Source organism: Eptatretus burgeri, chromosome 14 (genome assembly GCF_056783735.1).
Source record: "Eptatretus burgeri isolate ZD-2024b chromosome 14, Ebu_testis_v1, whole genome shotgun sequence".
NCBI lineage: Eukaryota > Metazoa > Chordata > Myxini > Myxiniformes > Myxinidae > Eptatretus > Eptatretus burgeri.
Window position 1 is genome coordinate 20,664,111 of NC_140974.1, and position 25,453 is coordinate 20,689,563.

Consider the following 25,453-nt stretch of genomic DNA (forward strand, 5'->3'; position numbering starts at 1 on the left):
ATTCACCATACCTGTTGATGAAGTCAGCGCTCCTACGATATCAACAAATGTACAACAGGAATTCTGATCTGAAAGCACTTGGTGAGTGTGATATTTCATTAATCTTCACCTTGTATTTAAATGCCAAGTTCAGTTCAAAGGGGAAACATCAGAACTGAATACAATCTTGATTTGCTGTTGATGCAGCTACAGTGCACACACTTGCAGTTTTCTATTATAACAGTTCTTTATCCGAAGTATACAGAAGTATGAACCTATTTCAATAGATAGTGTGATGAAAACATCAAAACAGATTTGCAGTCATAGTGAAAGTGATGTAATTATATAGATTTATCAAATCTTGCTGTATTATATGTCTTTATTGTTTATTTTAATCATCTAATTTTGTATTGGTCCATAGGCATAGGAATTTGAAAGCGGTTTTGACCACTGGCTATATCATGTTTTATAAAATAATACATCTTAAGCATCCTACTTGTTTATTTTTTTTTCTTGTTTTAGGGAAAGAATTCAAATGGCCCTAAACACAAAAACAATATCTTTATTTCCTTAGATCAATCATGCCTTTGACAAACAAGGAGAAGCAAAGACAGTATCTTGAGAGATTGAAGGAATCTGGCGAATATGATGAATACAAGATGAAGAAAGCTGTGAGCATGAGGAAAAGTAGACAGAGGGGAAAACAGCAAGAGAGTACCATGCCCAAATGAGTCTTAAATAAGCTCATCAGCGAAAGGCGAGAAGCTACAAAAAAAAGAGTAGCAAAACACAGACAAAAGAAGAAGGAAGCAAAGTCTACCGCCACTTCACAGAAAGATGCTGCACCTTTTCGGAGTGCCCAAGCATTTGCTAAGGCTACTGCTAGAGCTTGTCGAATGATGATCTCAGCACTTCCTCTAACACCAAAGCGTCGAACTGCCGTTTGCCACAAATTGTACTAGACAAAAAAGAAATGTGTTGAAGCATCAACTCCAATGCCTGAAAAGATTGAGACTCCAAGTGATCCCCGTGTACTCTCCCAACAGACTGTGAAAGCTGTTCAAGATTTTTACAAGAGATGATATAAGCAGTCAAGCTCCAGGTCGCGAGGATGTAGTTACGATGTGGAATGACACGGGAAAGAAGAAAATGCAGGCAAGATATCTGACCATGTCTGTAAATGAGGGTCATGCTCTCTTTTCTGAAGAACATCCTGAATTGCACATCGGCAAGTCTAAATTTGCAGATCTCTGGCCAAAGCATGTCCTCCTCAGCAGGAAACTCCCACATAATGTGTGCATGTGTAAACACCATGAAAATGCAATCGATGCATTCAATGCCCTACACAAGGCTCATCCAGAGTTTCTACCATATTCATCTGCTCTGCCGGAGTCGTTTCTCTGTGGGCAGAAATCATACTGGTATTTCCTTGAAAAACTAGATCAATACTTTTAAAATGATCTATAATCATTTATACCTACAGCGGACAAACTGTAACGTTACTAACCGTAACGTTACTAACCATGTTTTTCTTGTCTTAAATAAAAACGAGGAGCATACACAATAAATGTTCCATACAAAAACAAAGATTAACTGGAGGGGGAGCACTCGGTAGAGTGCAAAACCTCCGCCGCCAACACTGCTGGGTCACTTAAGTGAACCTGATATCCCATTCATTGTAGGTCAAAACGGATCAGACTTTACTGAACCACGATTGAATAAATGAAACTAGATCGACGCGCATGTCGAAATGCCAAAAAAATCGAAATTTTTTTTTGAAAAAAAAGTTGCAAAATTTGTTTTTTTTTCCTCTAACAAATTTTTTTTTGGGGGGAGGGGGGGTTGGAAATCACTTAAAACATGTAGAAATGAAAAAAAATTAATTTTTTTTTGGACCAAGTCCAAAATCTAATGGCATGATCCTTGGACCATACCTTATCCCCCCACCAAGTTTCGTCAAAATCCGTCCAGGAGTTTTTCCGTAATACTGTTCACAAACAGACGGGTGAAAACGGTAACCTCCGTCCATCTTCGATGGTGGAGGTCATAAGTAAGAAATGAAAGGAGAAACACAACTTGATATAGATGTCTCCTGTTTGAGGAAACTTTTTGACCAAAGATCTGTCATTTTTATCCTTGTCCATATTGTGTAATGTTACCAACCAAAATTAAAGTTCTCACCGTTACTCTAATACAAGTCTAAATCTTTTTTTACTTTACATGGGTGGAAGGTCTAATCAAAAAGCTTTGCTGGTATCATTAGTAAGATTAAATGCTCATTGAATTTCATTTCACAGGTCAGAACGTTATACAATAGCCCCAAAAGTGTAACGTTACTAACCATGGAATTGCCCACCAGAGGACAAGATGTTCGGAAACGCAATGGTGCGTAGCGGTTTCTTTTGAATGTGTTCAATCCGTTGGCCTTGAGCACCAGTAATGCCAGAAGACCACACAGGTGCTCCAAGTTCAAGCATTGGAAGATGTACATTTTATAGATCAAAAGCACATCATCAGCCTTGACTCCATTTTTATTTAATTTGTTCAAAATCTAAAGTTGCCGTGAGGCATGACTAACAAGACGATGAACTTGTTCATCCCATTTCAGATTATTTTGGATGATAACCCCAAGCAGTTTGAGAGAGAAGACAGTTTCTAGTGGGACATGATTAATCTCCAATTGAATAGGAGTTGGAGAATGATGAAGAAATGAAATCTACATAAATTTACACTTGCTTTGGTTCAGCTTCATGATGCCAATTTGTCAGAGAATCAATATGAGTGTAAATGTGAACTGTAACTTTGATACAACATCGATAAGGCTAAGATTATCAACCCATTTCCAACGATGAGCTGATGTGATAGCTGTATCATGAACGATTGTCAAGAAAATAAATTGGTGTTGATTTCGTGGTTGGAGTGGCTGTCTTGGGATCTTAGGGTCCTGAGTTTGAGTCCCTTGTCAGCCATTAAATTAACAGCATGTGGGGTTGACTCAGCCTGTCATCCTTCCCATGTCAGTGAAATGAGTACTGGTGCACTGGGGCATTGCATCAATGGCACAGCCGCACCCTCAGCCAACCACGCTACCCACAGCCTTGTGCTGCATACGAAGGAGGAGGCCAAGAAAATAATAGGGCCTAGTTTTGTACTCTGCAGAACACCACATGGTCGATCAAGAGAAGTTGATGTTGATCTGTGGTATCAAACAGTTTGTGATCGATATGGTTTAAAAAATACATATTAGAGGCAAAACCAAATTGGATCAGCTTTTCAATAGCAATAGTATGATTTACATGATCAAAGGCCTTCCTTATGTTGAAGGTGCACAAGTTTACATGGTTGCCAGACTGGTCAATTTTTCCGTGGTTGCTGTCAAGTAAACCGACAATGCACCACTGAACTGCCTTTCAGGTTGCCAAACTGTTGGTGGTGAATGTCATGATGTATATCCCTTACCCAATCGGCAACAAACCTCTCAAGTACTCGTGCGATTACAGGTGTGATAGGGATCGGGTTTAGCTGATCGCAACTAATAACACGTGACCTCTTTAGAACTGGGCATACAAATGCAGTTTTCCAAATTTGAGGAAAACATCCAGAATTAAGGCAGAAACTAAAAATTTCAGTAAGTGGCTCCGACATCTCGTACACAAATTCCTCAACGAGTCTTGTTAGACAGTCATCTGGATGAATGGCTTTGGACGTTTTCAGTTGACTTAAATGACAAAACACCAGAAGTTGCTCGATGATTGGAGGAAGTGAAGATGTGGACAGCTCAGGAGTTGATGCAGATAAATTCAGAGGAGGTAAATGAGCAAATTTTGGAAAAATTTAAATTTATTTCATTCGCAGATTCAAAGAATGATTTATTACTTTCAGGAAGAGAAAATGATTGCTTTTGAAGTCCAGTTAAGTGCTGGATTTGTTTATACCATTTCCCTGATTATCTGTTAATTTTAGGTGTTCAAACTTTCTGGTTTTAAAACTACTTTTCACAAACTTTTTATTGTTCTTTGAACTTTATCATGAAAACTGCAGTATCGATCATCTCCCCATTTAAAGGCAGCATCACATTGTATTATTAACCTGTGTTAAGGCATCCATGGTTTATCATTTGAAGGATATTAATTGAAAATGGTGTTTACCCTGAGTGTTAAGGAGTTTAGAAAATTATTCAGCTATACTATTAGGATTGTCACACTCACCTAAGATTAACCAATCCATATGTGTTAGTCATTGCCCAAAACGCAGAAAGGAAATCTTGAGGTTAACAGGTTGTATCAATCCTGGTGTTGGCTTAGTGGTTAGGGTGGCGGCTTGGGATCCTAGGGTCCTGAGTTCAAGCCCCGTTGGCCACTGAATTAATATACACCAGGAGGTTGACTCAGCCTGTCATCCTTCCGAGGTCGACGAAATGAGTACCAGTGCACTGGTAAGGGGGACACTGCATCAGCGGCATAGCCGCGTCCCAACCAATGATGCAACCAGCAGCCACAGGCTGCACTCAATAGAGAGAGAGAGAGAGAGCAGGTTGTATCAATTTGGACGAAGAATGACAACAGCATGATCACTCTTAGATATTGGAGCAGATACATCTAGATCATGATGGTTATCGCCTAACTCGGTGAGAATCTTATCCAAAACAGAACCCCTCGTAGCCCAGTTAAAAATTTATGACAGTTGTAAGTCGATGACCTAAGTGACTTTTTTTATATATACATGGTCTTCAGCTCATGGAGGTGGTGTTACACAAATCGTACATACACATGCTTAGACATTAGACAACACTGAACTTGACTTCAGACTAACACAGCCAGGTGAGCATGGGGGAAGGAAGTGCGCATCTTCCTGGTGATGCCATATTGTAATGTCCTTTTCTCTCTGCAGTCAGAGGAGCAATCGAAAAACTTTTCTCCCGATGCGAGATCACCCCATGGAGTGCATCCGTGCTTGATCCACAATCCTGAGCATCAACCGAGGAAGTGTTACGTACCATTAAAAATCTTTTACCACATGACCAGGGTGAGAATTTAACTGCCAAGCTCCCACACTGGGAACAGCCACTCCAGCCACAGCACCACTGTCTGGTTATCAAATATGTCCATGGACCTCTGAAAGAGAGCTCGCTGTTGGCAGTTTTATGATGGTGTGGTTTAGTTTCAATGTCCATTGTATATCGAGTGGAAGAAAAACGTTGAACTGCCCTTTTGTATTTTTGACAATAAAAAAAATTCCATATTTATTAATTTTAAACTAAACAGTTCAAAATTTCAAATTTGTGATTTAACTGTCCAGTATCGATTTGTAATGTTTATCATTTGCAAAAGTGTGACCACTTCATTAAGGCTTGTTTTTTTGTTACCTTCGCAAACTTTGTTGCGAAGGTTATGTTTTGATCGCTGTGTATTTATTTATTTGTGAATATGTGTGTTTGTTTGTTTGTTATTCGCATAACTCCAAAAGTATTGAACTGAATCGCAGCAAATTTGGTGGGATGATTGGTTATTATCCGAGGACCATTTGATTAGATTTTGGGAGCGATCGGGTCAAAGGTCAAGGTCATGAAAAGGTCAAAATCGTCTTTTTACCACAGTGCGGTCAATTTGTATCCAATTTGCATGCAACTAATGCCAAAATGTTCAGAATTCAATGCCCCATCTTGTGATATGTGACATGACACAATGACATAATAACCCTTATTAGCGGTTGGGAGTCAAAGGTCAGGGGGGGTCACGACATTGCAAAATGTGCAGTTTTAGTCATAACACGGTCAATTCTTATCCGATTTGCATGAAACCAACACCAAAATGTTGACTGTTCTGTTCCCCACACTCTAATACCAATTACAAAATTAAGAGTACAAAGGTCAAGGTCAAGGTCATGAAAAGGTCAAAATCGTCATTTTGCCATAGTGCGGTCGATTTTTATCCAATTTGCATGCAACCAATGCCAAAATGTTGTTAATTCAATGCCCAATCTTGTGATATACGATATGACACAGGAAATTTGATGTTTTTAAGCCATCATAACACATATGAGATGGCAGATGTGGTATGGGATTAAATACCCTCACAATCAACGGTTTCTGGGGGGGGGGCAAAATGTAGCGTTGGCGAAGGTATGCGCTCTACTGAGTGCCCGTTCTAGTTTGTTTTTTTCTCCATTGAAGGGTTAACGGCTGCAATCTCAGCTCCTTGCTTCCCATAGTGGTTATGCTACTCTAACATCCTGTTAGTTTCATTCAGCCTATTACTGGGATCCAAAATATAAACTGTTCAGCCTGGTGGAGGTGTGCGCTCTACCGAGTGCCTTTCTAGTTGCATATGGTTCCTCCAGCTTTGATGATGTAGTAAAATTTTATTTACGACTAATTTAATTTCCCCATGTAAAATACAAACACAATGAATTGATCAAAATTTTGTCACGTCTGAGGCTCCGTAAACACGGTGTGCCTCAGGGCCACGACCTTTTGTTCTTGAAATGACCAAACGGTCTCTTACTGCATTTTAGTTTTGTTTTTTTACCATTCCCCAAGGTCACCCAAATGAGCCAAAATTGACAGCACATGCATGGGAAGCAGGTGGCTCGAACACGTCTTCTTACCTTTTAAAGGGTTTATTTATCGTAAATACAGTATGTGGGGAAAAGCTGGACGAGACGACCAGTTTTCTAACAAACCGAGGGAATTGGGGACACACCGACGAATGTACAATGATGATAAATAAAAACTGAAACCGACCCCACTCTCAGGACCACAGAACACACTTTTACAAACACGATAACAATGCAGGTGGGGATTTTGCTTTATCTATGATGTGCAGGGTGGAAGGCGATGATGTGTGGAGTGGATGCAGGACTCTGCAGCCCCCTTTGGAAACCAGAAACGAGATGTGAGCCAGTGATTTATTTTTTTTTTTTTTTTTTTTTTTTTTTTTAATGCCCTGAACAAACTTTGGTACATCAAGGAAGATGAAGGTTGTGGTCAAATTTCATTTAAATAGTGTGTATAGGTTTGGATAAGAGAGCAAATACATATTTTGGGGCGTCAACACTCCCCCTCCCCCCACCCCTCGGTGAACCCCCTTAATGAGTGCAGATTTTTGATGCGGTCAAAACACCTTCATTAGGCATCAGATATGAAGCTTGTGGCCAAGTTTCATCAAAATCATGTGTTTGGTTCAAGCTGTTATGACTGAAGTGTTTACGGACAGCGCTCAATCGCATAAACTCACTGGACTGAAGTCCAGTGCTAGGGGTGACCCTGGCGAGGGTCTGCAATCTCCGATTTCTCTTTTTCTTGTTTTAAAGTGTAGTCCAGCATTACTAGATTCCTCTCAAAACTGAAACCACCATTCTGATAAATTAATCACATCACACTGCAAAATCAATGGCTAGCATCTTGGGAGTTGATCTACTGCAGTCTCACATCACCCATTATGGAGACTGGAGACCAAGTCATTTACAACATCACAACACTTGTGTTGAACGATTGTTGTGGCAACCGTGCAGAACAACTGCCTGGAATTCCCACCTTTGACACTGTGTGCCCTGAGGCGGCTGGAATTCCTGCCTCCTGTACATCCCCATCTCGTCACCATTGGTAAACATTATTATTATTATGAGCATGTTTAATAATTATTAAACATTATTATAATATATTATTATAATTAAACTATTATAATAAACTATAATTATTATATAAATATATTATATAAATATAATAAATAAACTATAATAAAATAAACTATAATTAAACTATTATAATAAAAACTATAATAATAGTCTTTAAAATGTAAGGAAGAACAGTAATTCTCGAGTCGTTTAGATGGCCTGCTGAATGATAACGACAGCACAGTATAAATGTTATTGGGATGTCCTCTGGACATTTTGGTAAGAATTTGTTTGATATCAATCCGTGTGGTCATATCCACGACTACAAGACCCAAAATGAAATGCAGGATGTGAAGGTTTCCAAGACCATTCAAGGCATTCATTAATTTTTGGGAGTCTATACCACCATATTCTCTCGAGGTCTAGATAGTTGATCGTATCTATAACCATGTCTGTTTTCCTTTTCCTTGATCAGTTCTGTGAATTTTCACTTTGTGAACAAGAGCACATGGTTTCTGTTTTCATAATATCTGGGGATGTGGCTCTGGGGCTGATGCAGTTCCCCCTCTCATTATTGGGGCAGAAACTTTACCTTGCACTTACAACACACAATAGCCTATCGTACTTTATATTGGTTCCACTGGATATTTAGTATGTGCAAGCATTTGCTTAATGTCCTGTCTGAAATAGAGTCTGCCCATTGATGGAACGTCCTGCATTTGAAGCACTAGGATGACTCGGTTCTGGAACAAATCCCAGATTTGATTATCTTTGAAAAGAGTGCACACCATAATGTTAAAGTTTTTTGGGGGGGGGGATTTACTGCAAAACACCTTGTGTACGTGTCACCATTGGCCCTCAAGGTAAGCACACATTTGTACCACACCCAATATTAACGATCCCAGATGCCAAAAATAATTTACAAATGCATACCTCATTTACAAGGTCAAAACCTAAAATGTTTTTTCTCTGCCTAAGCTTCTGTCATCACCACATTGTCACCGGTCACCCGATTTAACACAAACGAGTTTTGAACTCCATTGAAATGATCAACGACAAACAAAGGAGTGGAGGAGAGTCGAGCAAAGCAAGACGTTTTGTGACAGATAAACTGGATTTATTATTAACTTGCTGCTATGGGCCGACCCAATTTGTGGTGACGGGCGGTTAACACTGCCAGCCCGGATAGCCGAGCGGTTCTTCTTAAGAGGCGGATATGTTGATCCTCAGAGATTATAACACACGTGGGAGGGGTGGGGCACAGTGCAGAGCAACAGTGGCACAGATGGATGCACAGCACAGGGGGGTTTATACTCCGATCCCGCAACATATACGGACACATCAACATTAAATAAACACTGGATTTAATGAAAATAGACAAATATTTACAAGGGACAATAATTCAGAATATAATAATAATTGTGAGTTAAATTAAACCTAAAGTCGAAGCACCTCTACACACAAACTTCAATACAAACAAGGGGAAAATGAAAGAAAACCAAATCCTCCCTTTATTCTGGCACTTAGCTTGGTCCAGAGATGGTCTTTATGGAACTTGGACTTGAGGCGCTTCGGCCTGCACATGTAGACGCGTGCAAAATGGCGCAGAGCCACTCTCTCGCAGCAGAAACGTTCGTCAGGCAATTCGTGAGCGGTATTCAACACCAAGGCTTGCCGATACGTGGCACTTTGCAAAATGGCAACGTCCCCTTCGGTGACAGACATATGAGGCCCTGGGGTCCATCTCTCACGGTCCAAGTATGAGCCAATGGCCAGCATCTTGCTCAGTACGCTAGCCAATTCGCCTCAGCACGAATATGAGGAACGTGCCATCATCTTCATGCGTCGAAGGAAAGCCAGCTGTAAAGCCCTGTTCTTACAGGCCATCTCCTAGCACCGTTCTCTCTCGACCACATGCGTCCCTCACTCCCCACTCATGCGTTCCTCCTGATCTCTCTCTCTCTCTCTCTCTCTCTCTCTCTCTCTCTCTCTCTCTCTCTCTCTCTCTCTCTCTCTCTCTCTCTCTCTCTCTCTCTCTCTCTCTCTCTCTCTCTCTCTCTCTCTCTCTCTCTCTCTCTCTCTCTCTCTCTCTCTCTCTCTCTCTCTCTCTCTCTCTCTCTCTCTCTCTCTCTCTCTCTCTCTCTCTCTCTCTCTATCTCTATCTCTATCTCTATCTCGTCACACCGAACAACTGTTCCACATCCGGGGCGTGGTTTGCTCACACGAAAGGCGGGACTTCTGCCCGCTCGGCACGCCTGACTCGCTAGTTGTTATCGTTGTGGTGACAAGTAACACTTAAGCTCACAGTCTCCCTACTTGATTACATCGAGATGTCTCCGACACGTCCATAGACCAAACAATTCTATTCAATGCTAACTTTCCAATAAAATTCCTCCATATACTCCCACAACCGTAGCAGTATTATATGTTGTTCTACACCATTGGGGCATGCTTGCACACTGCAAGCAACTACTCTGGTGCATCCAATGTGCAGACATCTTTTATCAATATTTTTTCAATTGTTTGTATGTTTGTGTGTTATTCTTCCATGGCCAAACCGTAGCACCTGGAGGCTCCAAATTTGGGGTGTACGTACTTCAGAATCTGGGCAAGGTTTTAAGCGACATGCCCTCCAGTTTCCCCACCCCCACAAACTCTCCTCCCCTCAAGCAAATTCTCTGTATGCATTTTTATGTAGTTCTGAAAATTGTAGAAAAAAAATGGCTGGGCCAATCTCAAACTGATTTTGCATAAGTACTGGGCGTACCCAGGTTCAATTTGGTTCGAGCACCAAAACAATCCCCCCCCCCGAAAAAAGAAAATTCCCTCCCTTCCTCCCAACTACTCCCCCTACTCGCAAGGAAATTAGGGTTAGGAAGGAAAATGTATTTTCTGTAAATCTGAAAATTATATTTTAAAAAAAAGGCTAGGCCAATCTCTATCAAATTTTGCAAGCTTGCTGGGTTACCCAGGGTCAGGTCATGGGTACAAAAGAAAATCGGCAGAGGAGAGGGAGGGCTGGATACCCTGCGCTGCCCGGCTGGTTGTGCTTTTCCCGTCGGTGATTTCAGGACGATGTATTTGCCATTGAAAAGCTGTGGAGTTATTGGCCTCAACATGGTTACCTTTTGCCTGCAGGCCGGCGGCAGCACTGCTTGACCCCACATCCCAATATATACGTTATAGCGACTTTGAGTGGCCTCAAAACGCATGGCAAGACAGACATGTGCGAGGTTCATACCTCACCCAGATTCTGAAGTACCTACAGTCTGCACCCAAAATTTGAGGCCTCCAAGTGTTATGCTTCGGCCATGAAAGAATAACGTACAAACACTTGAAAATATTTACATGTAGATTTTGTTTGTGTCTGTGTGTTTGTATGTTACTCTTTCAAGGCTGAAATCACCACTACCAGGAAAACCTGAACCATTCCCACACCTCCTCCCCCATACAGTGCTGTGTAGCCCCTGCTGGTCATAAATACAACCTTTATACATTTTATGATGTCGATTTTGAAAGAGTTTTATATTTAGGAGCACAAGGTTACAATGATATGCAAGCCAAAAGACAAACGTAAAATGTTGAATATTCATAATTAACCGATTCAACCAATGACCAAAAAAAGGCAAGTCATGTGACCCAAAATGCAATATAATTAAATGTGCAACACTATTGTGTGCTATCATTGTAATGACTAGTGCATGCCCGTAGATGCGTGGCCGTACGTGCAAACCCTCCCCCCCTGCAAAAAAACTCAAACCGCGTGCCAGAAACAACAACCACACAAGCCGTTCCTTCGCTTTCACGTGCCCGTACGTGCGTGTCTGTACGTGCAAAAAATATATATATATATATACACTTTAAAACCGCTTGCCAGAAACAACCACACAGGCCGTTCCTTCGCTCTCGCGTGGCCGTACATGCGTGCCCATACGTGCGTGGCCATACATACAAAAAAAAAACTTTCAAACCGCGTGCCAGAAACAACAACCACACAGGCCGTTCCTTCACTCTCGCGTGCCCATATGTGCGTGGCCGTACATGCAAAAAAAACAAACTTTCAAACATACACACAGGCCATTCCTTTGCTCTCATAAACGATGACTGGATTGGGGCATTGTGTTTATCTATAAATGCGGATTAGAAATCGAGAAATTATTAGAATACTGTAAGTCATCACTATCCAAAAGTAGTGCGTGCCCGTACGGAATGTTCACATCATTCCACGAATTATCGCTTACATTGAAGTAACAACTGCTGTGATACTTACACACAGAGTTAATTAAAATCAATTTTACCTCCCTGTCTTTGCTTGCCATGACATTCGCTGCCATTTACCATTGGCACTCCTACCCCACGGTAACTAAGGCACCGATCGATCCCCATCGTAACCAGCACTGCACGTGACGTCATCGTCGGCCGGCCGTGCACCAGCCTACGCAGCCACGCCCATGCAGCAACGTGTCCTGTGATTGGTAACTAAATGGCGCGTCGGCCACGCCTACGCAGCACGTGTCCTGTCATTGGTTTGGTAAATAAATGGTCATAACTTGGGAATCACTTGTCCGATTAATATCAAATCTTGAAAAGGCACATCCTCAGGTCCCCAGCAATATAGCTGGCAAGTTTTTCAATTAGATCGGACCAGTGGTTGTCGGGAAACAGCGGTCACAGACACACACACAGATTGCTGGAATTATAGATAGATAAAATGAGGTCAATGAGATGACAAATGAAGGGGTTGAATGCAGACTGCAGAGCAATGAGTAAGAAAACCCGTCGTTGTGAATCGTTTTTACCACCAAATTGAGATGAATTTCGTTGGCAAGCAGGTTGAGTAGAGCTGAATTCCTTAACACTTCCAAAGGCCACAGCGTTTTGACAATTGGAAACAAAAAAAGTTGTGCACTTTTTTTGATAAATTATTTTCGGAACAATTTTTCTTCAATAAATAAATAATAATAAAAATCGTCTCCATGTACATTGTACACACCTTTATGTCGTTCGCACCTCTTCATAAACAACATCGCTGAGGAAACGGCGCTTCTTCTTTGTTTCCTCGTCCAAGGCAAGAATACGGAGGCTTTTAATGGCCAATTATTCAATTAGCGCCAACGTATTTTGCCTTTTCGCAAAGAAAAACACGAAGAGAAGAGAAGAGAAAAAACCCGTAATGGCGAACGTGGCTGAGTTTCTCTTCCCCATCGTCCACGGCTACGCAGCAACGCTTCCTGTCATTGGTTGATAAAAAATGGCCGCAGCAACGGTTACTGTCATTGGTTGGTAAATAAATGGCCATAACTTGGGAAGCACTCGTCCGATTAATATCAAACTTTGAAAAGGCACATCCTCAGGTCCCCAGCAATATACCTGGCAAGTTTCAATTAAATCGGACCAGCGGTTGTCGAGAAACAGCGGTCACAGACACACACACACACACACACACAGCTGGAATTGTAGATAGATTACTTGGTAATGAACAAACATTGTTAATTACTGCAATTAGTTATTACTGTAATTTGCAATACAGTATTTAAAACATCATGTGACCAGTTGTTAGCCCCAGGAAGGACAGCACATTCACATAGTTTAAAGCAAGTTATGCCTTCGAATTCTTTTTGGCAATTAAGATAATATATCGTATAGATATGGATCAATATGCATTGTGAATTTGAGTGAGCTTATGCCCATGTTCTTTTCCTCTTTACATTCTGGACTTGAAATATATCCCGCAAGCAACGCACACGCACACGCACACGCACACGCACACGCACACGCACACGCACACACAACAACATCCCCACATCTTTAACTTTCACGCTAAATTTGGCACACTTGAAAGGATGAGAGGTTGACGAGAAACCTAATCATCAACCTCCCCCAATAGGAAGTAATCAATGGTGACAGGTGAGTGCCAGGCTCTCGACTTTCCGCGCTTGCCGGATAAAACCACTGCAAAGTCCTCTTGACCAATCGAACTGCATTGTTTTATTGGCAGAGGGACAGTGTAGCATTCGCCCCGTCGTCATCGGTTGTTCGGGCCGGGGGCAGGGGGGAGAGGACGTCACGAGAGGTGTGACGGTGGCGGTGATCCTAAAAGCTGTGTGTGAGCTGTGATTAAACTCCTTGCCTGGAAGGTCGAGCCTCTGAGTGATAGATTACATTTGTGAATGAGGATGAAAGAAAGTGAATGAATTTTCTGTGAATTCATTTCTGGTGTGAATCATGGCGTCTTTTGGCAAGATAAATGAATTTGATACGGACGTTTAAGACTGGGTCCAATACACAGAGCGACTGGGCCAGTACTTCATCGCTAATGACATTGTAGATGCAGACATACAGCGAGCTGTATTACTCAGTGTTTGTCGATCTAAAACGTATGGGCTCATGCGACACCACAAACTAACAGCTCATTCAAGAACATCTTCATCCCTGAAATGAGAGCGAGAGAAGAACCTTCAGAGTTTAGGCTTTATTCCATTTGATTGGAGCCGCTTCTGTGGGCACACCGGGGAATACAGGTTCAGCTCGGAGTACATAAGCAGTAACGTATACATGTGCGATTAATCATTGCAGAATAAATCCGCGTAAGCACGGAGTTCGATATAATCTCCATTCTCACCAGTCAATGAGCACCTTCAGTTAACGAGCATCAAGTGAACAGCCGATGTAAATGGCAATGCCCCGGGGACAACCACTCGTGCCGCGGAGACCTCCCCTTATACGCGAGACGCACAACATGTGATCCCGCGTCATGTCCCTCAATTCACCTCAATTCACCACATTCTCCGCACCTTTAAAATGTAACTAGGGGCCCATCTTACACACCATGATTGCTTTAGCACTATAGGAGTATACATTTCAAGCAACGCGGACTAATAGGTCTACAGAAGCATACATGCCAAGCAGTGATTATTTTGAGTTGTAGGAGCATGGAAATGAGCATCGATATATGATATAATGAGCATATGGGAGCATGAGCAGTGAGAATGCCGATAATCCCCTTTACAGATTGAGTCGTCGAGGGGGCCTTATTCGTCGACCTCTCCGGGAGTAAATGGCAGTTTCACTTGAGGGAGACTCCCGATCCTCTTGGTGAGCCTCGACTTGTGCCGGGGATGACTCCTCGATCGCTCTCGGGTGGAACGCGGCAGCCCCGTCGCCCGGTGGAGTTCCTGGGGGGGAAATGTCAGAAGGAGGAGTGCCAGAAGGTGGTGTACCTGCGGGAGGAGTACCTGAGGGAGCCAGATGGCGAACCGACACAGTGGTCTCCCTGCCATCCGGGAGCCTGACATGAGCATACTCTGGATTAGTGTCAGTGAGTTCGACCCCCTCCACCAGGGGTTCATACTTGCTTTGTCGTACTGGGCGTTTCATGAACACTGTACCGGGATGGGTCAGCCAGTTGGGCACCGTTTGACCGTCAACATAACGTCGCTGGTGAGTAAACATTCGTTCGTGAGGAGTTGCATTGGTGGACGTGCAGAGCAAAGAGCGTATGGAATTCAGAGCGTCGGGAAGAGTAACCTCCCACCGCTCGGGGCCCAGTCCTCTCGATTTCAGCGCCAGAGTTACGGCTTTCCAAATAACTCCATTATACCGTTCCACCTGCCCGTTACCCTGTGGGTTGTAACCCGTCGTTCGACTAGTTGCTATGCCGAGCTCTAGTAGGAATTGTTTTAGCCCGGCCGACATGAAACACGGCCCTCTGTCTGAATGTATGTACGAAGGTTTCCCAAACATAGCGAAGAGGTCAGAGAGACATCTCACGACAGTGCCCGAGGTCATATCCGAGCACGGAAATGCGAAAGGGAACCTTGAATATTCATCAACAACGGTGAATATGTATCTGTTGTCTGTCTCGGTCGGCAGGGGCCCTTTGAAGTCGATGTTTAGTCTCTCGAAGGGGGAAGTGGCCTTGATCAGTCTGCCAGATGCCGCGCCAAAGAATCTGGGTTTTAGTTCAGCACAAACAGGGCATGAAGCATTTATTTGTTTAATATCTTCAACAGAATAGGGAAGATTTTGTCTGCGCACGAAATGTGCCATCCTGGTTACCCCTGGGTGGCAGAGAGACACGTGTAGGTCTTGCAAAGCCTGACTGAGTGTTGCCGAACTGTAGACCCGAGAGAAGGTATCTGCAGCAGGGTTTTCCTTCCCGGGCCGGTAAACAATGTCGTAACTGCAGCAAGCTAGGTCTATCCGCCATCTCATAATTTTTTCATTCTTAATTTTCCCGTTATTTTTCCCATCAAACATGAATGCCACGGATCGTTGGTCCGTAACGAGCATGAAGTGGTTTCCCAGTAAATAATGTCTCCATTTCCGCAGCGCTTCGACGATGGCGTACGCTTCCTTCTCTATCGCTGAGTGTCTCTGCTCGCTTCTAGAGAGAGTTCTCGAGAAGAACGCGACCGGCCGCCCAGACTGATTAAGTGTAGCAGCTATGGCGTGATTTGAAGCGTCGGTTTCCACCACGAAGGGCACCGAGCTGTCGATCGATAAAACCACGGACTTACTGATATCATCCTTGAGGTTGTGGAAAGCTCTTACAACAGCGGCATCTGGTGGAAAGTTTTTGCAATGCACTAGGGGATGTATTTTCTCGGAGTATTGCGAAATCCATCTCGCATAGTAAGCGAACATCCCGATCACCCGGCGCATTGTCTGCAAGTCCTGAGGTGGTGGAAGCTCACGGAGCGGGCGCAATCGTTCAGGATCAGGCTTAATAGTGCCGTCGGCTATCGTGTAGCCGAGAAGGTCAATTGACCTTGCCGAGAATACGCATTTCTCGTAGTTGAGAGTCAGATTATATTTTCTAGCAATGCTCAAGAATCTGTCCAGATTCATATCATGTTCCCTCTGATCCCTACCGCACACTGTGACATTGTCCACGTAAACGAAAGTGTCTTTGAGGTTTTCATCTGAGATGATGTCGTCCATAACCCGTTGGAAGCAAGCTACCCCATTCGTGACACCGAAAGGTATTCTCCTGAATTGGTAGAGGCGCCTCCCTGCCTGGAATGCAGTGTAAGGTTTGTCTTCCTCTCGGATGGGAATTTGATGATAGGCGCTTCGCAAGTCGATGGTACTGAATACCTTATAATTGGCCATGCGTTCGACCATCTCGTCTATGCGCGGCAAAGGGTAGGCGTCGAGTTGGGTGAAGCGATTGACCGTTTGGGAATAATCGACAACCATTCGTTTCTTATGGTTCTGACTGCTGGTTACTAACACCTGTGCGCGCCATGGCGAGTCGCTCGGTTCTATAATTCCTTCTTCCAGTAATCGCTTGGTTTCTGAAGTGATGAAATTCATGTCAGCAGTGGTATATCGCCGCGATTTAATCGCTATCGGTTTGCAGACCGGCGACAAGTTAGCGAACAGCTGGGGGGACGTCACCTCCGCGGTGGTCAACGCATTTAAAATTAGACGAGGTTTGCTTCCTCCAAAGGGTATTTCGACGCTCGTGTGCTGCTTGAGGACATTATGACCCAGAATTACGTCTGCGCACAAATCACGAAGCACCAGTACCCTTACATCCCGATGCGTGTACCCTTTTACGTCCAATTCAACATTGCAGTACCCTCGTATGCGGGATTGTAGTGAGGTGGCGGCCATGCATACCGTATTGTCAGTCGGGTGGATTACCCATTTCCTGCCCTTCACTAGCGAGCTGTTGACGAAACTTTCAGAGCTACCGGTATCAATCAGTGCCTCAGCCATATGCCCGTTAATTCGTACGTTGATGATAGCCTTGGATAGATTCCCCGGGGAGGCTGCAGTTAATTTATTTTGCGAGTCGAGAGCCGCAGAAGTGGGTTTATTTCTCCTTAGAGTAGATTTACATACCCTGGCATAATGCCCTTTCTTGTCGCAATTCATGCATGTGGCATATCTGGCGGGACATTTTTGACGAGGGTGCCTTTTGTACCCACAAAAGAAGCATTTACCAACCGGAGCAGTTGCTGAGGAGTTTGACGTGGCCTGGGTATCCGGCTCCTCGGGTGTTTCTCCATCCCCTATGTCTGGCTGTGTCTGTGCCAGTGGGGTTCCTTGGGTTCCCATCGTAGCAGCGTTCATTAGCAGCATCGGTGTCCCAAATGACTCAGATTGCTGCTGAGCCGTATCCATCGCTCGTGCCTGATCGATTACCTTGTCAAGAGTGGGTTGCGCTTTCTCTAGTAAGCGTTGCCGTATGTGGGCTGATCTGAGTCCTTGGATGAATGCCTCCCGTGTGGCTTCCTTTCGGTGTTCCTCGGCGCTTACGGCCCGGAAGCTGCCGTCTTTTCCCAGCTGATTCAGAGCTTGCAGGAACTGATCGATTGTCTCCCCGGCTGCTTGCTTGCGTGTGTTGAGAAGATGTCGTATGTATACCTCGTTCTTGGGCTTCACGTAGAGTGCTTGCAGCACGTCGATCGCTGCTTCGTAAGTGTCGCACTCCGAGAAGAGCCTGTACACGCTGGGCGAGACATGATTCACGAGAGCGGCAAATTTGTCGGCTCCTTCCTCGATGATGGTCAGATAGTGTGAGAAGGAACAGAACCAATGCGACCATTTCATTTCTGCGTCAGTCGCGTTTGGGTCTGCGTCGAACCTCTCTGGTTTGTAGATCTTGTCCATCGTTGGTTGAGAGAGCCGAGAAAACCAAATGGAATAAATTGAAATGAGAGCGAGAGAAGAACCTTCAGAGTTTAGGCTTTATTCCATTTGATTGGAGCCGCTTCTGTGGGCACACCGGGGAATACAGGTTCAGCTCGGAGTACATAAGCAGTAACGTATACATGTGCGATTAATCATTGCAGAATAAATCCGCGTAAGCACGGAGTTCGATATAATCTCCATTCTCACCAGTCAATGAGCACCTTCAGTTAACGAGCATCAAGTGAACAGCCGATGTAAATGGCAATGCCCCGGGGACAACCACTCGTGCCGCGGAGACCTCCCCTTATACGCGAGACGCACAACATGTGATCCCGCGTCATGTCCCTCAATTCACCTCAATTCTCCACAATCCCAAACCATCACCAATTGTGCAAAGGTTCAAATTCAACTCTGTTTCGGAGACCGGAACAATCGATTACAGCATATGGTGCTGAGTTGAAGCACATATCGGAGGACTGTGAATTTGGGGTGACATTGGGGGAAATGCTCAGGGATAGACTTGTGTGTGGTGTCAAAGATGAGCGCATTCAATGTTGGTTGTTGTCAGAGAAGGGTTTGGATTTCAAAAAAGCCATTGAAATAGCTCATAGGATGGAAGTTGCTAAAATTGCAACAGATATTCAAGCAATGAATGCCTCTTTCTCTGCAATGGAGGGAAGAGAAAATAGATACAGTTCGGGTCCCCAATCAACAGTACAAGCAGTCCAGGAGTATGACCAACTCTGGCAACCAAGGTAATTGTGACCCTCAAAACGAGGACAGGGGTCAAAGTTCAAATATCAAACTTGCAGTATGTTTCCGATTTTCCAGTTCATCCCATGCACCTGATGAGCGTGGGTTTAAGGATGCTGAGTGCCATTTCTGCCACCGTGTTGGGCATATTGCCAAGGCTTCTGGAATTAAAAAGAGGACCAGTGTGCGATTTAGGAAGCAGAAAGGGCAACACGCAACAAACGTGGTTCAACATGACCGAGGTTTAATGATGTGGAGGATTCGGATGATGTTTATACCTTTGTCGTGTTGTTTCCGGTAATAGGGGAATCGACTCTCTGGTAGCAGATTTTGTCATAGATGGTAACAAGGTCAGGATGTGGATTGATCCTGAAGCCTCTGTTTCAGTGATGAGTGCAAAGTTGTACAAAGAGATCTGGGCTAAATCCCTGGCAGTGCACAAATGCAGTGCTGTTTTACGCACTTACACAGGTGAGCATATCAAAGTGGTCGGATCAATTGCTGTTGATGTACAATATGATGGCCAGAAATTCACCGTACTTCTCGTGATTGTGGACGGTGTCAGCCCATGCCTTGTAGGGCGTGACTGGCTGAAGGTGTTCAAGCTGAAATGGGCTGAGATTTGTCACTGGAGCATCGGCATCGCATGAACCTGTGGTGGAATAATACCCGGAAGTTTTTCAGAGTGGACTTGGCAGAGTGAAGAACATGACTGGTAAAATCCATGTGGACCCATTGGCTCAGGCGAAGTTTTTCAAACCACGGTCAATTCCCTAAGCCATGAAGGAGAAGGTCGAGCTGGAGCTTGGGCGCCTACAGAAGGAGGGAATTGTAGAACCCGTAGAGTTCTCAGACTGGGCGGCACCAATAGTGCCTGTCTTAATAAGTGATGGCCAAGTTCACGTATGTGGTGATTATAAGCTTACTGTAAATCAAGCGGCAAAACTTGACAGCTATCCGATTCTTCGGATTGAGGACTTGTATGCCACCCTAAATGGAGGACAGACTTTCGCAAAGCTTGATCTCAGCAGTGCTTGCTTGCAATTACCTTTGGATGAGGCTTCAAAGGATTGCACAACCATAAATACTCACCATGGCCTTTTCAGATATACCCGCCTCCTACTGGGGATTTCCTCATCGCCCTCCATTTTCCAGCGAAGCATGGACACCTTTCTGCAGGGTATTCCCCATGTCAGTGTCTATATTGATGACATCTTAATTTCAGGGGAGATCGAGGCCGACTATGTGAAAAATCTGGACGCAGTGCTCCGTAGACTTTCAGATGCAGAAATGACTGTTTGCAAGGGGAAATGTGTTTTCCAAGTCAAGGAGGTTGAGTATCTGGGCGACAGGATCGATGCAGAGAAGCTGCACCCTGTATTTAAGGTTTGAGCGGTGATTGAAGCTCCTGTTCCCATTAATGTGTCAGAACTAAAATTCTACCTGGGGCTCTTGAATGGCTTTGGGCATTTTCTACCTGGCCTGTCAACAGTACTTACCCCACTCAATGCTATGCTAACTAAAGCAGCCATTTGGAAAGCAAGATGAATCTTTCAAGGCCTCAAAGCAACTGTTAAGTTCTTCCAAGGTCCTGGTGCATTATGCTGCAAAGAAAGATGTACTACTTGCATGTGACACCTCACCATATGGCATTGCGGCAGTTTTGTCTCATCGTATGCCGGATGGAACCGAGAAACCGATCGCATTTTCCTCACATCTGCAGAGAGAAAATACTCGCAGCTCGAGAAAAAAGGCTTGGTGGTGGTTTTTGGGGTGAAGAAATTCCATTCATACCTTTTTTTTTGTTCGGCATTTTGAAATCACCAATGGCCACAAGTCATTCCAGTCCTTATTCAGTGCGACCAAAGGAGTTCCTGTGTTGGCTTCTTCGAGGATATAATACTGGACACCAATTCTGGTGGCATATGATTACTCTTTCTTGCACAAGCCAGGCAAGGATATGGGGCATGTTGATGCCATGAGTAGTTTGTCTTTATGGGAAAGCTCCAGATTTGTGCCCATTCGTGAAGACACGGTACTGCTCATGGAATTCCAGGATTCTTCACCAGTGATGGCTGAAGAGCAGTGGACGGATCATGACCCAGTTCTGTCACGCGTGTGCTGTTGCATAACCAATGGTTGGCCTGTTTCACCAGATACAAGGCTCCAGGCATATTCACTGCGCAAATCTGAACTGATTGTCCAAGATTGTGTGATCTTGTGGGGGTAGTAGGGTCGTAGTTCCCCCACCAGGTAGAATGAGAGTGCTGGAAATGCTTCATGAAGCACACCCAGGAATGGTGCGAATGAAGGCGTTTGCAAGGAGCTATGTTTGGTGGCCGAATCTCGATTTAGATATCGAGAGTACAGTTCACAACTGCAATTCTTGTCAGGCAAACTCAAAGTTGCCTGCATCATCACCGATGCATCCTTGGGAATGGCTCCAGAAACCTTGGGAGTGCATACACATTGATTATGCCAGGCCATTTTTGGGCAAAATGTTTCTGGTTATGACTGATGCCTATTCTAAGTGGATGGACGTGCATCCCATGACAACTTCATCCGAAGCCACCATTGAGAACCACGTTTGCTACACGTGGCTTACCCACAACTATTGTGTCGGATAATGGGTCATCATTCACTAGTACAGAATTTCAAAAGTTTGTGGATGTCAATGGAATCGCCCACCCTCACCTCAGTACCATCCAGGGTCCAATGGGTTGGCTGAACGTTCAGTGCAAACATTTAAGGGGGGGGGGGGGTATGAAGAAGCTCAAATAGTGTAGCATTGAGTCGAAAGTGCCCCAATTCCTTTTCAAATACCGTACAACACCCCCACTCAACCATTTGGCGAGCACCATCAGAACTTTTGATGGGAAGGAAGCTGAAGACACATCTTGACCTATTACAGCCAGATGAGTCTGCAAAGGTTTGCAGAGAGCAAACGAAGCAGAAGTCCTGCCATGACAGACACACCAAGGTGAGACTTTTTTTAGTGTAAGAGATCGTGTCTATGTGCTCAATTTTGGAAGTGGTAATCCCTGGCTGGGAGAAACTGTTGTGCAGAAATTTGGTTCTTCCTTCATTGTGAAACTCTTGGATGGCTGGAATGTGAGGAGACATGTGGATCATGTGAGACTGTTAACCTGTGATGTAACCGGTGATTTATCTGATCCATCTGAATCATCCGTCGAGGCCAACACATGGGAAAGGCCTGCAAACATCATTCCAGAGGGCATCACTCCAGAAGGCTCTTGCAGAGAACCTTTTCAGGATGCTCCTGCTGTGGAGGAATGTGAACCACCACCTCCAGTAGCACCATTGGAAGAGCGGTACTCCGTTGCTCTTCCCGCCTCAGAAGACCTCCTAATCGTTTGGACTTCACCTCACATCAATGGCCAATATTCCCGCGCAAGCTGTGCAGTCCATACAATCAGCCAAAGATCGAATGCCCCAGATGACCGGAGTGTAAACGGAGCAGAGGGAGAAACCCGGGGGAGGGCGTGCGGGAGGCGAACCTGAACCACAAACCATTGGGCAGCCACAATTATAGCCGTGTTGTTGAAGGTGCGTTGGGGCACGTAAAATGACCCCTCGCTGCTTCTCTCACCACAACCACTTCACACCCCTCTTCCCTCAATCTCTCATTCCTTCAGGTTTCTGGCATCTTTGTGTTGAACTGCTAAATTATTGTTCTAAGGCATCCGATGGCTGTTTTTATCACGTCGGGGATAAGTGGGAAATGTATACGAGCCTGTAAATTGTGTGAATTGCTTACATTGCCTATCCTTGTGTTTTCTCACCAATTCCTTTTTTGAATCTCAACCATCATTTCTCCCACCAATTCCTGCTTGCCTGTAATAAATGCATAAAAGATTTAGTATTATGTCAAGACTTATTCTGCTCTGGTTTGATTTAAGATAGTGCTTCTGGGGACAATTAGCCAAAAGTGGTTAATTGTTTTTTGTTAGACGATGGGGTGCGAGGTGTCGTGTTGGTTCGCTTGGCCAATTAACATCCATTGTGCAACCACTGGCACGGTTCCCCATCGACTTCAGTCATCTTTCCGGTACGGTAAACCGACATTGGGCGCGAGGATCCGACCAAAGTTGAGTGTTGATGGTGTCCATAGTGTTTATATAGACGTGTCGGCCTTCGGAGTTATTCAGGCCACGCCTGTAACAATATCAATACTTAAACAAATCAGAGACAGACATAGGGATCACTTGTAATTGCTTTCTTTCTAATGTCTAAAGTCCGGTCTCCTACGACTGTTTTAAAATCCCATTGTGGTTTCATTCTGTAAGCAGCTAAATAATGAAGTAAATCAAGAATTAGTGATTATAATGAGCTCTTTATTTTATAACGTTTGCTATATTTACATTCAAAATTACTATCGCTGTAAACTTTTCAATAGAGGCGGAAGAGGCATATGTTAGCATTGTCAAGGAACCAGGTCCAGTGGAAGCTCCATTGGCTTGGGTCTCGTGAACTGCTGTGAGAAGATTGAGGCTGCACCAGCCGACTTTTATTTTCAGATATTTTCATTGCGGAAATTTTCCGACTTTTGTTGGCTTCAAGTTGCAGCAGTTATTGGGATATTGGCTTCTAGTTGCATTTCAGCTTTCTTGCCCACCTCAAAAATACTAAATATTTAAATCAGTGAGTCAGTAAGAGCTTTATGTTTTCCATATATTGTATTGAACTAGCAGAGTACCTGCCCCACAGGTGATATTGTTCCAAGTATTCAACACGTTCTCCTGACACATGCCTATACCCCACCAAAATATAGGTAACTGACAGCTGCTTCAATTGCTCCTGAAAATAAAATAAAAATAACAGGTTATGTGCCTGAAGCAAAAACATACCAACTGTTTATAATTCAAAACACCTCACTGCACTGGAAAAAGTGGGGACAGGAATACTGTGCTGTAAATAGTGGAGACTTGTAATACCCTCCCCCACCTGGAGGTGGCGATACATGATGCACATTTACATACAAAATTTGCGTCACCCCCCCCACACCCCCAAGACCACTGGCAAAGATAAAAACATCCTTATACATTAATTGGGGTCATGATGATTCTCTGTAGCAAGTCTGGATGCAATTGGCCCAAAATTGTAAGAGGATTAGCATGACAAACACCAGTCATGAATTACAGTGAGGATACAGAGAGCTCTTTCCAATGACTGACTGACTGACTGATTCACTGACTGACTGACTCACTCACTGCCAGATTGCCTCTATTTATTTAATCGCTGGTGATTAATTTGTTTGGCATGCTGGCCTGACGTAAAGCCGGCTATCCAACTTAAACGTTATGAAAATGTTATCACCTTTCACAATCACGTGGGATGACGAAAGGCGCACAAAGTTGACCTTTCCATGCAAGGCTGGGATTTACCAGAAGTTCATTGGAAATGTGTAAGAATTGCTGAAAGTCCTCAAGTAGAGGGTGTATTTGACTATTTGTTTGTTTTGTTAACAATGGAAAGCCACAGTCACCATACTGACGTTTCATACTGTCTCCCAAATCCGTGAGAAACTTTTCATGATTTTCGAGTTCCATCTGTGATGGATGAGTACAAACACACGGACAAGCACACAGGTTGACTTTATATTCTGTAAAATATCAATTCTAATTCTGTCACCACCATAGGTTCAGGATTTCAAATGAAGTGATTGAGGACATTGAGTGTCCATGTCTGTATACTCACCTTTAAACTGTTGACCCTGGGTTTGAATCTCGACCAAACTATAAACTGTCATCCTGGTGTTTCACAGCCAGGGTCATCCATCGGGAGGACATTACGCCAGAGGACCTATCTGCCAGCAATTGTTGGGTGGGTGTTACAGATCCCACAAGGTCTTTAGCGAAGAGTGAGTTAGTAACTTTACTGCTGAAATCTATCTATTGGGTTCTTCTGACATCTTTGTTATGTTTTTTTTTTCCTTTCACATTTTGAGGATCTGTCTCAGGAGAAGTGAATTATTGTAGAAATTTTTCTGTAAGGCTCACTTGGCTGCACTTGGATGGGTTTGAGGGTTGTGTAGTAGCATCTGAAACCCAAATCCTATCCAGGTGGCTCCTGACTACTCCATATTTGCTCTTTACTTCTTCGGGTTCCTTATGATGACTCCAATGCTGTATTTGGTGTTCCGTTTGATTATCACAAAATCCTGAACAAACAACAGATTCCTGATGCCTTCAGTCGAACGTCAGACCGAGCAAGCTAGCCGGTTTGGGAAAAACTTCGGCAAAGAGACTTTCCCAAATTGAATTGACACCTGACATGTAGATGGCAATAATTGGGGCTTTTGTTGAGTTCCAGGACAAGCATTGAATTTTCCATCAAAATGTACACTTCAAAGGGAAATTCCCAGTAAGTGATGTTGACATTCTGTGGTTAGATGTAAATTTACTTTGGAAAGCGAAATGAGGAAGTTGTGTTATGCACATAT